The sequence below is a fragment of the Zingiber officinale genome, chromosome 2B, assembly GCF_018446385.1.
Source record: "Zingiber officinale cultivar Zhangliang chromosome 2B, Zo_v1.1, whole genome shotgun sequence".
NCBI classification, from domain to species: Eukaryota; Viridiplantae; Streptophyta; class Magnoliopsida; order Zingiberales; family Zingiberaceae; genus Zingiber; species Zingiber officinale.
The window spans coordinates 75,935,125-75,951,752 of NC_055989.1; the positions used below are offsets into that span (position 1 = coordinate 75,935,125).

Below are 16,628 nucleotides of genomic sequence, written 5' to 3' on the forward strand. Positions count from 1 at the left end.
ATAATTTTCAAAGAGAAAAAATAAAATATCTTTCCTATCTACAAATAAGGAAAGAGATCTAATCTCTTTTCTTAATCTTTTGTAGAAGAGATATTTTAATTTTAATTCTCTCTAATAAATTATATCTTCCACATAAGAAAAAATTAAAATTAAAATTATTTTTAATTTCATTAGGGCCGGCCCCCTTTAGCTTAGGTTCAAGCTAGGGCCGGCCACACATAAACCATGCTTAGGCCGGCCCTAGCTTGATCCCCAAGCTACCTTGGCCGGCCCCCTTTAGGTGGGTATAGAAGGTGGGTATAGATGGGTATAGTACTCTATAATTAAGAGGCTACGATAGGGACTGGGAGGAGGAATTGGTTTTGGTCTCCCGATAAAATTAAGCATCCTGTGTTCGCCCCGAACACACAACTTAATTTTATCAATAATAATTCATTCCACTAGAGAACTATTATTGAACTACCGCACCAATCCCAAATTACATTTTTGGGCTCCTTCTTATTATGAGTGTGTTAGTCTCCCTGTGTTTAAGATGTCGAATGTCCACTAATTAAGTGAGTTACTGACAACTCATTTAATTAATATCTTAATCCAAGAATAATACCACTCAACCTTATCGTCATGTCGGACTAAGTCCACCTGCAGGGTTTAACATGACAATCTTTATGAGCTCATCTTGGGGACATTATCAACCTATATTACTAGGACACAGTTTCCTTCTATAATCAACAACACACACTATAAGTAATATCATTTCCCAACTTATCGAGCTTATTGATTTATCGAACTAAATCTCACCCATTGATAAATTAAAGAAATAAATATCAAATATATGTGCTTGTTATTATATTAGGATTAAGAGTACACACTTCCATAATAACTGAGGTCTTTGTTCCTTTATAAAGTCAGTATAAAAGAAACGACCTCTAATGGTCCTACTCAATACACTCTAAGTGTACTAGTGTAATTATATAGTCAAGATAAACTTATACCTAATTACACTACGACCTTCCAATGGTTTATTCCTTTCCATTTTGGTCGTGTGTTACTGTTTATAATTTATAAGGTACTGATAACATCCTCTTCTGTATGTGGCACCACATACTATGTTATCTACAATATAAATTAATTGAACAACTACAACTAAATGTAGACAATTTGACCAAATGTGATTCTTTATTTAAAATAAATGTTTACAAAAGCTTAGGCTTTCAGTATACATTCCAACAACTAGTACACAGTTTCCTTCTATAATCAACAACATACACTATAAGTGATATCATTTCCTAACTTATCGGGCTTATTGATTTATCGAACTAAATCTCATCCATTGATAAATTAATGAAATAAATATCAAATATATGTGCTTGTTATTATATTAGGATTAAGAGCAACACTTCCATAATAATTGAGGTCTTTGTTCCTTCATAAAGTCAGTATAAAAGGAACGACCTCAAATGGTCCTACTCAATACACTCTAAGTGTACTAGTGTAATTATATAGTTAAGATAAACTAATACATAATTACACTACGACCTTCCAATGGTTTATTCCTTTCCATCTTGGTCGTGAGCTACTGTTTATAATTTATAAGGAACCGATAACATAATCTTCTGTGTGTGACACCACACACCATGTTATCTACAATATAAATTAATTGAGCAACTATATTTATCGTAAATGTAGACATTTGAACAATGTGATTCTTATTTCTAGATAAATGTTTATACCAAAAGCTAGCCTTTTAGTATACATCCTAACAAGTGCAACACTGGATAGAGCGTGCAGGTCAGGATGTACAGGTCGGGGTGTATAGGGCTACGCAGAAGCAGCTCAGGGTCTACGTGCCTACGTTCGGAGACCAGGATTTATAGGTCGGAAACAGGATAAGGCATAACGAGGTACGGAAACAGGAAGAGGCATAGTGAGGTCAGGACGACAGGGAAGGACTCACAGGTCAGGGACGACAGGACAGGATTCACAGATCAAGAATGACAGTGCAGGATGGGTGCGGACAAAGGTCGGATGAGGTAAGGTATACAGGTCAGAAGGACTCAGATCGCGGACCGGACCACCAAGGTGATGGACAGGAATAGCAGGTCAAGATATAATAGGTCAACAGAAACAACAGCGAGGACGCCAGAGCAGCGGAGCATTACAAGACAAGCGAGCTATGGAGTGGTAACTGCCTGGCAGGAAACAATTATCACAAGTCAGGAAATATTCTAACGATTTGGGGCTCGTTTGCTACTTGATTCCTCCGTCGGCCTATAGGAGGAGGTCGCGTGTCAACCACCGCCAGACAAAGCTTGACACCCGACATTCCCTGACATCCGTCAGATTCTAGAAACACGCACAGCAGTATAAAAAGGCAAGTTTCGTCTCTACACAGGTACGCTCACTCGTCATTTCTTACTCATCTTTACTTTTCGTCCTTTTTCTGTGCTTCTAGGGAAAAGGTACCTGACTTGAGCATCGGAGGACCTGACCCGGGGACTTTTTCTCTAGTTTTTGGTCTCTAACGACTCGTGGGTTCGTCTGAGTGTGCGCAGGGTCAGTAACTTCGTCATCTCCCTCGTCAGCCGCCCGTGGGAGCTTTTTTGAGGGATTGCCAGATCATCCTAGAGGCTCAGCGACTTTTCGTCAACATCGACGACACCGCAACCGCCTTCATCCGACTCAGCTTCCGGACGGGATCACAAATGTTCTATGCCATTGACTAATTCACTGGGAAAAATTATTCTAAGAATTTCGAGGCTCCGGACTGCACCTACTTTGAAACTCACATTTGGCTCTATAATTTCCAGGAACTTAAGTTGTGCGAACCCTCCCCGATCGAAGATCAAATTCTCATTATGATTGACGAATGAGTTAAATCCTAGTTTCAGGTTGACCAAAGCAGGGGAGGTTTCTCAAGACTTGTAGATCCTCGAGCTGCAGTTGTGTCCTGAACAGAGATATCTTGACAACATGCTTCAGAGATGCAAACCATGGAGTCAATTCGCCAAGTTGGCCATTTATCAGGAGCTTGCAGAGCAGCAATGGCGGCGAAGCTACCTCATCTAGTGCTTTTTTCAGACTGATGTCTGCCCAATGCAGTCTTTAGAGATCGAAGGCTGCCATTGAGCTTCGAGAGCAGGGCGCTGATCTTCTCCAGCATTCTGAGTGATAGATCAGAACCATAAAAACTGATGCCGAGCTTCTGGAGGTGGACAAGCTCACCAATCTCCTGTAGCAAATGCATATTATGAGCACGTGCCGTCTCAAACGTGGTAAGTCTTTTCAACTTTCTTATTCCTTTCGGGAACTTAATCCTACGATGGGGCCACCAAGCAGATAGACCAGTTTTTGGAGTTTTACAATGGTATTGGATAGTTCTTCAATATCAGTTCCTCTTATATCCAAAAACTCTAGATTCTGTAAATCTCCTATTGAATCTGGCAATCTATGTAATCCTCTAGTATTTCTTAGAAACAAGTACTTCAAAAGAAATAACTTGGAAAAGCTCTTGGGGTGGAGATGACGCAAGTTCCGACATCCTTCCAGGTCAATTGCCCTCAACAGCCTCTGCTTTCTATAATCCTTGGGTGGTGGTACATCCTCACCAAATGAAGTGAAGGATCGGAGGTGGCACAGATCAGTGTTAGGCCCTAGTCCACTGCTTCCTCCATGCCATGATAAGCGTCTTATCTTCTGATATTGCGGCAGATTCGTGGGGTGCTCATTCAGTAGCACCGCAAAGTTCAACTTCTTTGATATCGAGATTATGACTTGGAGCATCATGTCATGGACACGGCAGGATTTCACTGTCCCATTATAATTGAATTTTGATGGCTGCACCAAGCTGCGACCCACCAACTCGTTGAAGCAGCGCTCGGCGACTTTCTCAGCGGGGAAGCCGCCTACGTCACTCACAATCCCTTCAGCAATCCACCGTCTCATCAGACGCTTCCGACCAATCTCATAATCCTCAGGGAAGATGCCTAAGAACAAGAAGCAAGGCTTGAGATCATAAGGCAAGTCATTGTAGCTTATTATTAGTTTGTATCTCCAAACGAAAGTGGTCGCACAAGCCTGTCCATTCCTTCAATCTATTATCAGTCTTGGAAGCCAGAAGAAGACCTGCGATTGTCAAAATCGCAAGTGGCAGTCAATCGCACTTTTGCAAGATTTCTTTGCCAATATTTTCTAACTCTGAGGACAATTATAGTCTGGTGCATCAAATACTTTTCTACAGAATAACTCCTAAGATAGCTCAGGTGATGAAGGAGAGATTTTAAATATAAATTGACGATATCGAGAACAGCTTGTATTTGCCACATCCTCAATGCGGGTGGTGACTATGACCCTACTTCCTTCTTTACCTTGTGGCAATGCAATGCTCAAGCTTTCCCATGCTTCAATGCTCCAAACGTCATCAAGAACAAGCAAATACCTCTTTCCATGGAGATGGTCTCTGATAGTCTGCACCAGTTGCAACTCGTCCATCATGTTCAGAAGTTGCTCAGTGTTCAAACGGGCATCTCGGCACCTAGAAACATCTCGGATTTGTTTCTTGTCGACGGAAATTTGTCGAATAATCTTTTTGAGAAGCTCGAGATTGGAAGTGGTCTCCGACAATAATAGGATCATCATAGACAGTCTTAGCCAAAGTTGGCTTTCCTAAACCACCGAAGCCGACGAGAGAAATCTGTTGATCCCCGGGTAGCTTCTGGAGTATGCAAACTGATCGTCGAGGCTAGTGTTCGACACTATCTCCGTAAACGATATTGCTCCGCTACGGTGCTTAACGGATTGTTGCAAATCGTTCCCAAGATACAACGACGACGAACGTCTCGGAATCGTAACACCCCGACTTCCGAGACCAGCGAACCTTTTAGTAGACTTCTTGGACTCTTGAATGCACAAGATGAGATGAATGCTTGAGGAAGAGAAGAGAGGATTGATTGATTAAGTGTATTTTCCATCATCTGGAGGGTTCTATTTATACTGAAAGAAGAGGTTGATTGTCCTTTGGGTGAGTGGATGTGTTCCTTGGGCTGGATCGATCTAGATCATCCATTCTGAAGGGTTGTAACCCTTCACCAAGCCCACTTCAATCTCATCCATCAGATCTGAGGAGTTGTGACCCTCAGATCCCGCCTATTGTCATCGGCCATCGGATCTGAATCCATTGATTCGATGCTTCAGATCAAGTCTCATCCCAAGTCGTCAGATCGTTACTCTTTGCGATCCAACGCTCTAGATCGCATCACAAGTGATCCATCATACCTATTTGATCAACGTTGATCAACGGTAGCCATCCATTCCCTAAGTCAACTGTCCAGCCATCTCCCTTTGCCCACGAGGATGCCGCATAGGTACTGCCACGTTAGACGTCATCCGAGTGCCACGTCAGACGTCGTCCTACAAAGCGCCCATTGCGCACGTGGCGGGTGGCGGGCTCATAGGTGCGAGCACCTGCTCGCCCTGGGCTAAGGGGTAACCTGTCCTTTTATTTTTGTGTTAACTCCATTAACACATCTTCATTAATAAGTAGAGAATACACATCGAGAATTTCTGATGTGGGACTATTCTCCCATGCACTTTATTAATGAATAATAAATGTTATTTTGGGTTGACTTTAAACATTAATTTCTCATTCACCCTTAATCGGTTTTGAGCAAATTAATAGTCTAAATCTATCTACGCGAATCGTAGATTTCAATTTTGAAGTCAATTACGACTTTCAACAATTGATGGCTTCCTTCCTCTAAATCGTTTTGGTCCATTTAAGGCCCCAATATCCAACAATCCCCCACATGAATGGAAATTAATGCAATGCGTGTATGCATGCTGACATTTTACAAGAGTCCAATCGATCAGTCACTGCATCGGGAGAGGTAGCTTGTGGCTTTGAACCTTCCGTAGTGAAATGCTATCGAGTATACTAGGCTGCGCAGTGAACGTGATGTCTTGAACTGCTCAGCTGTTGGTGTATACTTAGACAATAACACCCACACAGAGATCTATCTCACCTACTTTAGGTTCTCTTGGTTGGTTCCGTTTCTGCCATGGATACCATCTTGGATTCATGAGTGTTTCATTGAAGCGGCCTGTCTTCACACTCACATAGGTGACACTTCTATCAAGAGTATCCTACCACACTCCACCTTATCAGGTATAGAAGTCACTAAAAGCATAAGCTTAACCTCACTACATGAGGTAGGACAGCACAAATTCATCCTAGGATTGGGATAGAGATAAACTATTTAATGTGCTGGACCACAACTTCTGTAACTTCGTTGTCCCATTGAACCAAGATCTTGGGATCTCCAGTCAACAAGGTTGGGTTACCGCTACAGTCATTTTTAGTTGTAGATTTTTTAATCTCATTCCTCTTGATGAGCAGTATACTTGATCTCGACTCAACCCCTTCGTTAGAGGATCTGCCAAATTATCTTTGGACTTAACATAGTCGATTGCAATCACTCCATTCGAGATCAACTGCCTAATGGTATTATGTCTACGACGTATATGTCGTGACTTCCCATTATACATATTACTCTGTGCCCTTCCAATCGCCAATTGACTATCACAGTGGATTAGTACGGCAGGCACAGGTTTCACCCAGCTAGGAATATCTTCCAAGAAATTCCGCAGCCATTCATCTTCCTCAGCTGCTTTGTCCAGTGCTATAAACTCGGATTCCATAGTTGACCGAGCAATGCAAGTCTGCTTAGTGGATTTCCAAGATACTGCTCCCCCACCGATCGTGAATACATATCCACTAGTGGATTTGGAGTCTTTTGTATCTGATATCCAATTAGCATCACAATATCCTTCCAACACAGCGGGATATTTTCCATAATGTAATCCATAGTTCATAGTATATTTCAAATATCTGAGAACTTGCATCAATGCTTTCCAATGGGTGTCGTTTGGATTACTCGTAAAACGACTCAGTTTGTTGACCGTACAGGCAATATTCGGACGTGTGCAGTTTGTGAGATACATCAAACTGCCTATTATCCGAGAATATTCCAACTGCGATATGGTCTCACCATGGTTTTTCGCTAAGTGTTGACTTAGATCCATAGGTGTTTTCACTGTAGAGAGATCGTACGCATTGAATTTTTTCAATACAGATTCTACATAATGGGATTGTGTTAAAACTATCCCTTCTGATGTCCTGAGAATTTTAATTCCCAATATAACATCTGCTTGACCCATCAAAATTTCTGGTCAACATTTTCTTTGTAGTCATGATTACATCATGATTACTGCCCATTATTAGCATGTCGTCTACGTATAGACAGACAATTACATAGCCTTCAGGTGTGTTTTTGACATAAATTCATTTTTCACATTCATTTATTTTGAATTCGTTTGACAACATTACTTTGTCAAATTTTTCGTGCCATTGTTTAGGCGCTTGCTTAAGTCCGTACAACGACTTAACAAGTCGACATACCTTTTTCTCATTTCCAGGAGCCATGAACCCTTCGGGTTGCTCCATATAAATTTCTTCTTCCAACTCACCATTTAAGAACGCAGTCTTAACATTCATTTGATGTATTTCAAGGTCATACAGTGCTGCAATGGCTATTAGCACTCGTATGGACGTAATCCTTGTCACCGGTGAGTATGTATCGAAGTAATTAAGGCCTTCCTCTTGCTTGTACCCCTTGGCTACAAGTCTGGCCTTATACTTGTCAATTGATCCATCAGCTTTATACTTACGTTTTAGTATCCACTTACAACCTAATGGTTTATTACCAGAAGGAAGGTCTACTAATTCTCAAGTATGATTATTCATGATAGACTCAATTTTACTATTGACAGCTTCTTTCCACATTGGAGCATCGGGTCTAGAGAGAGCTTCACTTAATGTTCTTGGTTCCATTTCTGACATGAAAGTCATGAAATCTGGCCCGAACGATTTCTCAACTCTAGCCCGTTTGCTACGACGTGGCTCTTCACTTTGATCGTCAATAGTCCTTTTATAACAGCTAAGTTCGGTAACGTCATTTTTGTTTGAACTTCCGTTGTTATCACTTTCAACGTTTCCCTTTTTATTTGGGAATACGTTTTCAAAGAATATCGCATTCTGAGATTCTATGGTTGTTCCCACATGTATATCAGGAATGTCTGATTTGTGAACTAGGAAACGATATGCACTACTATTATGGGCATATCCGACAAATTCGCATCGAACGTTTTAGGTCCGATCTTTACTTGCTTTGGTTTAGGTACTTCGACCTTTGCCAAGCACCCCCACACTTTCAGGTATTTGTACGATGCCTCGCGGCCTTTCCATAGTTCATATGGAGTTTTATCATTTTTCTTATGAGGGATTCTGTTGAGAATGTGATTTGCCGATAATATTGCTTCCCCCCACAAGTTTTGAGGTAAGCCTGAATTTATCAACAAGGCATTCATCATTTCTTTTAGTGTCCGATTTTTATGTTCAGCAACACCGTTTGATTGAGGTGAGTAAGGCGCCGTTGTTTGATGGATAATGCCAGATTCTGTACAAAATTCATCAAACGGTGCACCATATTCTCCACCTCTATCGCTTCGAATTATTTTAATTCGTTTGTCAAGTTGGTTTTCAACTTCTGTTTTATAGGTTCTGAACGCCTCTAGGGCTTCGTCTTTACTTCTTAAAAGAAAGACATAACAGAACTTTGTGCAGTCATCGATAAAAGTAATAAAATATTTTTTACCTCCTCTAGTTTGCACAAATTTCAAGTCACATAGATCACTATATATTAACTCTAGAGGAGTTGTTGTCCTTTCCACCGAATGGAAAGGTAGTTTCGTCATTTTCGCTTCCACGCACACTTCACATTTGTGTGTTCCGTCAACATTGACGTTTGGTAATAAATTTAATTTGACGAGATGTTTGAGAGTATTATTATTCACATGTCCGAGTCGATCATGCCATAAATTAAAACACTCAACAACATAGCTGGAAGCATTTATTTTATTACCATCAAAATTTTGGAGTACAGGCATTACAACCATTTTGAATAGACCCTTTTCTAGGTACCTCTTTCCTACGAAGACACCATTCTTCGTAAGTACAAAGTTGTCTGACTGGAACACTAGTCTAAATCCAGCCTTGACCAATGCCGCTCCAGAAACTAGGTTCTTACTGATGTCGGGAACATGGAGTACATCAATTAGTGTTAGCTCCTTTCCGGACGTCATCTTCAGAACAACCTTTCCGAGTCCAACAATTGGCGACGTCGTGGAATTACCCATATAGAGCTTCCTGCCATTTATTGGAGTATACTTGGAGAACATCGCTTTATCGGAACAGATATGACGAGTTGCTCCAGTATCAATGAACCACTGCTTCGGGTTGGTATCCACCAAGTTGGCTTCAAATACAACCGCAGTGAGATCTAAGTCCTCAAGAGAGGTTGCGACATGATTCGCAACATCCTTTGGCCCCTTGGTTGGCTTCTTTGGGTGTCTGCAGTCCTTGGATAGGTGTCCTGCCTTTCCACAGTTGTAGCAGGAGCCTTTGAACTTCTTTGCTTGAGCCTTCTTTTTGAACTGCTTCGGCTTTTTGGTGTTCGGCTCGACCAGGTTGGACATTTCGTCTACAGTCCGCTTGGTTCCTCTGGAGTCGGATAACTTTCGATTATCCTCCTCTATTCGTAGCCTCAGGATCAGGTCTTGCAGCCTTATCTCCTTTTGCTTGTGCTTTAGGTAATTCTTGAAATCCTTCCATGACGGAGGGAGCTTCTCAATTACCGCAGCAACTGCGAATGTCTCGTTCAACTTCATGCCTTCGGCGTCCAAATCATGTAGTATTAATTGCATATCTTGGACTTGAGATGAGACGCTTTTTGAGTCCACCATCTTGAAATCCAAAAAACGACCGACGATGAATTTCTTCAATCCAGCATTTTCGGTCTTGTATTTCTTCTCAAGGGATTCCCACAAAGATTTTGTCGTCTCCAGAGAACAATATACGTTATATAATGTGTTGTCCAAGGCGTTGAGTATATAATTGCGGCACAGAAAATCTCCGTGAGACCACGCATCGCTAGCAGCCTTACTACCTTCCGTAGCGGCTGGCGTGTCTTCGTGCAAAAACCGTACAAGGTTTAGCGTTGTTAGATAAAACAGTATCTTCTGCTGCCATCTTTTGAAGTCGGTTCCGGTGAATTTCTCCGGCTTTTCTCCGTGCTCAAATTGGATTGTTCGTTGGTATTCGACATAGTCGATTTTAGTCGATTGTCAGGACTTCCGGGAGATTGCTGCCGGAGTATGCAAACTGATCGTCGAGGCTAGTGTTCGACACTATCTCCGTAAACGATATTGCTCCGCTACGGTGCTTAACGGATTGTTGCAAATCGTTCCCAAGATACAACGACGACGAACGTCTCGGAATCGTAGCACTCCGACTTCCGAGACCAGCGAACCTTTTAGTAGACTTCTTGGACTCTTGAATGCACAAGATGAGATGAATGCTTGAGGAAGAGAAGAGAGGATTGATTGATTGAGTGTATTTTCCATCATCTGGAGGGTTCTATTTATACTGAAAGAAGAGGTTGATTGTCCTTTGGGTGAGTGGATGTGTTCCTTGGGCTGGATCGATCTAGATCATCCATTCTGAAGGGTTGTAACCCTTCACCAAGCCCACTTCAATCTCATCCATCAGATCTGAGGAGTTGTGACCCTCAGATCCCACCTATTGTCATCGGCCATCGGATCTGGATCCATTGATTCGATGCTTCAGATCAAGTCTCATCCCAAGCCGTTAGATCGTTACTCTTTGCGATCCAACGCTCTAGATCGCATCACAAGCGATCCATCATACCTATTTGATCAACGTTGATCAACGGTAGCCATCCATTCCCTAAGTCAACTGTCCAGTCATCTCCCTTTGCCCACGAGGATGCCGCATAGGTACTGCCACGTCAGGTACGTGGCGGGTGGCGGGCTCACAGGTGCGAGCACCTGCTCGCCCTGGGCTAAGGGGTAACCTGTCCTTTTATTTTTGTGTTAACTCCATTAACACATCTTCATTAATAAGTAGAGAATACACATCGAGAATTTCCGATGTGGGACTATTCTCCCATGCACTTTATTAATGAATAATAAATATTATTTTGGGCTGACTTTAAACATTAATTTCTCATTCACCCTTAATCGGTTTTGAGCAAATTAATAGTCTAAATCTATCTACGCGAATCGTAGATTTCAATTTTGAAGTCAATTACGACTTTCAACAATTGATGGCTTCCTTCCTCTAAATCATTTTGGTCCATTTAAGGCCCCAATATCCAACAAAATCGCTGTAAGCTCGGAACAGTTCCCGTCCATCACCCACCCAGTGATCTTATCTCTAAAAGAGATATAATAGAATTATCCAAATTAACCGGATCAAATTACCAAATCAAATCATATTAGTATTTAGATTATTCTAATAATTCTGTTATAATTATTCTCAGAATTATTTTTAGAATAATTCTGTTATTTATTAATTAGTTATTTGACCAAGTACTTTTGAACATTATATATTGTATTGCCCTTAAGACAAATATCATTGAACAATAGATTTTATTATTCTCATCTTATTCCTTCCTCTCTCCCTATTCTTCCTCTTACATGGTATCAGAGCCATCTCTCTCTCTCTCTTTTTATCTTCCCTCAATTTCTTGAGGCGGAGATCGTATAAACGGCGAATTTTAAATTTTTCCCTCAAGCCTCTTATTTTCTCCTACGTGTTTTAATTTTCTTATTCTTCTCTATTTTTCATAACAAACGAAAAATACTTATTTTCTTCCGCTGCCAACCCCTTTGCTTCTCTTTCCTCTTCCTTAATCTCTATTTTTTTTTCCCCACTACCACCGGACAAGTTATTTTTTACTTTAGATGTCAAATACTCGACGACATCAAAGAGGACAAAAGCAAAGTCCAGACCGATGTCAAATTTATCACATCGTTGGTCATACTAGAAATATATGCCCTAAAAGACTTGATTGGTCTAGGATAAAATGTCAAATTTGTCTTGGAATTAGACATTTTGGTATTCAATGTCCTACTCCATTTGATTCAAATTTCATTGGTGGTCCTACAGCCTCAAGACAACCATCTATTTCACAAGTATATCCTAAAGTTCTTTCGTCTGTGCCTACTTGTGGTAAAAACCCAGAGTTCTCATCTACTGATTGGTATATTGACACTGGAGCAACTCATCATGTCACATCAGATTGTAATATCCTTACAGAAGTAATGTCATATCATGGCTCAGATACGGTGCAAGTAGGCGATGGTTCAGGTTTGCAAATTGCTAATCTTGGAAACACATATGTTCATTTATCTAATCGAACTTTTCACATGCGCAATGTCTTTCATGTTCCATCTATCACTAAAAATTTACTTTCTACACGCCAGTTTTGTCTTGATAATAATGTCATTTTTGAATTTCATCATAATCATTATCTTATAAAGGATAGAGGAACAAATACTATTGTGTTTTATGGGAGAATCAAAAATGGCCTCTATTGTCTTCAGAGTTCTTCAATCAAAGCTTTTGTTGGTGAACGCACAAATAAACCAGTTTGGCATGCTCGACTTGGTCATCCTTCCCTTCGTATTGTTCATTCAATCATCAATAGGTATGGTTTACCTACTTCTATTACCTCCTCTCCATCTTATTCATGTAGGGCCTGCATGGAATCTAAAAGTCATAAGCTACCTTTCTCTTTATCTGATCATGTTTCTAATTTTCTACTTGAAATAATCCATTCTGATGTTTGGGGTCCTGCACCTATTTTGTCTAATCAAGGTTTCCAATATTATGTTACATTCATTGATCATTTTAGTAAATATACTTGGCTTTATCCTATGAGAAGGAAATCTGATTTATTTGATATATTTTGTAATTTTCAAATTCAAGTTGAACGATCTTTTAATCGTAAAATACTCTCTTTTCATTCTAATTGGGGAGGCGAATATCAAGCTCTCCATCGTCATTTTGTCTCTTGTGGAATTGTTCATCGAGTTTCTTGTCCTCACACTCCAAAACAAAATGGCTCTGCTGAGAGAAAACATAGACATATAATTGAAACTACCTTAGCTCTTCTTCATCATGCATCAGTTCCGCGCAAATTTTGGGATGAAGTTGTTAGCACTGTAGTATATCTCATAAATCGACTTCCTACACCATTGCTCAATCATAAATATCCTTTTGAAACACTTTATAATCAAACCCCTGATTACACTTTCCTTCGAATTTTTGGTTGCGCATGTTATCCATGGTTACGCCCCTATTCTAAACACAAACTTGACTCTCGTTCACTACAATGTGTTTTTCTTGGTTATAGCAATTTGCACCATGGTTATCGTTGCTTGCATATACCAATAGGACGAATTTATATTTCATGACATGTTACTTTTGATGAGTCTTTATTCCCTTTTTCGGTAGCTTCTTCAATCTCTCCTCCAGATACAAGTGGCGCCTTCTTAATGCCACCTAATATTATCAGAAGTGATGGAATTCTAGGTCCTGCTCCGGAGCTCTCTAATAACTCTCCTATACCATTAGAATCACCTCCGGTTGCTGCTCCAATCTTAGAAGTCTCGCCGATCGAAGATAATATGCTCTCTGGTTACTCGGATAATGCAAGTCCGTCATCTACATCACCATGTCAGCCTACTTCCTCGTCGTCATCAACAAGTGATTCAGATGATAATGCTCCTCGTCGCATGCTTCCCATTAGTGATATTTATGAGCGTTGCCCACCAAATGCAACTCAATATCCCCTTCCACGAGCTCTAGTGGTTTCTTCCAAATCTATCGAACCAACCTGTTTTACACAAGCAAACAAGGATCCAAACTGGCGTAGTGCAATGACTACAGAATTTGATGCACTTCTTCGCAATGGAACATGGACTCTAGTTCCGCGCACTCCCTCAATGAATGTTGTGGGCTCTAAATGGGTATTCCGTCTTAAGCATCGAGCTGATGGTTCTCTTGAAAGATACAAAGCTCGACTTGTAGCTAAAGGATTTAGTCAACAGCCAGGTATTGACTTTAATAACACTTTCAGCCTAGTCATCAAAATTACATCTGCCAGACTATTATTATCAATAGCTGTTAGTTCTAATTGGCTTGTACGACAATTGGATATTTCAAATGCATTTCTCCATGGTCATCTTGAGGAAACTATATTTATGGAGCAACCACCTGGTTTCATTCATCCACAATTTCCATCTCATGTTTGCCAACTCAAGAAATCCTTATATGGTCTTCGACAAGCTCCTCGTGCATAGTTTCATCGACTATCTAATTGGTTACAAGCTCAAGGATTTTCTGGATCAAAGACTGACTCGTCTCTATTTCACAAATATAATGATGAAAATATGATATTTTTTCTTATTTATGTGGATGACATTCTGATAACCGGCAATGATCACAAGGGTATCACAACTTTATTAAGTCTTCTCAATCAAGAATTCCCTACTAGAGATTTGGGTATTGCTCATTTTTTTCTTGGTATTGAGCTTATTCCACATGAGGATAGCTATCTTCTCTCTCAGAGCAACTACATTACTGGACTTCTTCAAAAATCCAAAATGGATGGAGCACGTCTGGTCTCTACGCCAATTGCTATAAACAATTCTCCAACTTCATCCTCTCCTGCTCTATCTGATCCACAAATTTATCGAAGTATTGTTGGGGCCTTACAATATGTCACTATCACACGTCCTGATATTCCTCTCTCCCTATTCTTCCTCTTACAATCTCTCCTATGGTTGATGCCCACGAATTGAGTTTTCTCTACAAAATGGCCGATGATCCGTGGATCGGAGTATCTGTTAGTTATGCCAAGCCAGTGACGGTGCCAGAGCTTGTAGCTTCATTTAGGTGGAAATAGCGATCGTGTCTTTTTTTAATATCTTCTACTTGAACCTTCAATTTCTTGACCTCTGAAGCGATGTTATGGCGATCTTTCAATAATTTTAATCTGCGAAGGAAGTGCTTGAAAAAACCTTGTGTCGATCGAACTCATCGATCGAGTCTTCGGCATCGTAGGCCACCTCACTCAGTTCCTGAACCCAGTTCTTCAGTTCAGCATCCAGATTGCGCCTGGTTGATATGGTCGTCAAGAAAGAGGTGATGCTTTTGTGCTCGGCAACTATGTATCGGACATCGTGTTCGACTCCGGCCAGCAACGCGGCTTCTTCCTCTAGCATCTAATAGAGATAAAAGAGAAATTATCTAGATTAACCGGGTCAAATTACCAAATCAACTCAAATTAAGTATTAGGATTATTCTAATAATTCTGTTATAATTATTAGAATAATTCTCAGAATAATTTTAGATTTATTCTATTATTTGTTAATTGGTTAATTGACCGAGTACTTGTTTAAACCCTATATATTGTATTGTCCTTAGGGCAAATATCAATTAACAATAGATTTTATTGCTCTCATGTTATTTCTTGTTCTCGCTCTCTCTCTCTTCTTCTTTTAACATGGTATCAGAGTCATATCTCTTTCTCTCCTCTTAAACAGAGATCTAAAACCAACTTTTTTTTTTATCTTAACCTTTGTTTTCTCTCTCCACAAAAGCAATCCATTACACCTTTGTTTTTCAACCACATCACCTTTGTTTTTCTACTGCCGTCGTTTTTTGGTTTTCAACAGCAATCCATTACAAAAGTTGTTGCCGCCTTTATTCTTCAACAACAATCCAGCGTGCTGTTCACGCCAAGAACCATATCGTCGAACGCCGCGGATCCCAGCAAGCCAGCAACAGCCACATCCTAGAGGTGATGTGATTTCGCTCCTCCTCAAGCTGTTGATCTCTGGAGTTTCTGTCAATCTCTGGAGTGTCCATCATCCACCATCCCAGAAGAGAAGCTCCGGCTATCTATTTGCTGCTTGTCTTGGTTTTCTGCAACAAGAAGCTCTGGCTGTTCACATTGGTCACAACGCATATTTGTTCTCTTCTTCACCACAGATAAGTTTGCATTACACAGCTCATTTCTTTTATAATGTCAGAACTTTCTTCTCCATCTTCCACCACAGAAACAAATTTTGCGACACAATTCTCTTCCTTACCCCTAAATGCCATGTCTTATTTACCCATCAAACTCACCAATGATAATTATATGCTTTGGAAGATGCAATTTATTTCGCTACTTTGTGTTCATGATTTACTCGGAATTATTGATGGCACTTCTCTTAAACCGCAAGAAGATGATTCAGGCTATACTATATGGAATAAGAAAGATCAACTAATTATGACATGGCTGATTTCAACAATTAGTGAGCCTATACTTCCTGCGATTGTAGGGCTTGTTAGCTCTCATCAAATATGGGAAGCTCTTGCTTGAACCTTTGCTTCACAGTCTCAAGCACGTGTTCTTCAACTTCGCATGCAGTTACAATCGGTGCACCGAGGAGACAAATCCATCAATGAATATATGCAATCAATCAGAACCATTGTCAATAATTTAGCTGCGATTGGCAATCCTATTTCAGATCCGGATTTATTAATACATGTTCTTGCAGGATTGGGGCCTCAATATGATAGCTTTATTCCTAGCATAACTGCTCGCATCGATCAAGTGTCACTTGATACCCTTCATGGCTTGCTCTCTTCACATGAGATA

The 16,628-nt window shown here is 40.4% G+C and overlaps 1 pseudogene; it reads right to left on the reverse strand.

Moving 5' to 3' along the window:
* Positions 1-3,058: 3,058 nt before the first annotated feature.
* On the reverse strand, positions 3,059-16,087 carry LOC122048360 (annotated as a pseudogene).
* Between the last annotated feature and the right edge of the window lie 541 nt (positions 16,088-16,628).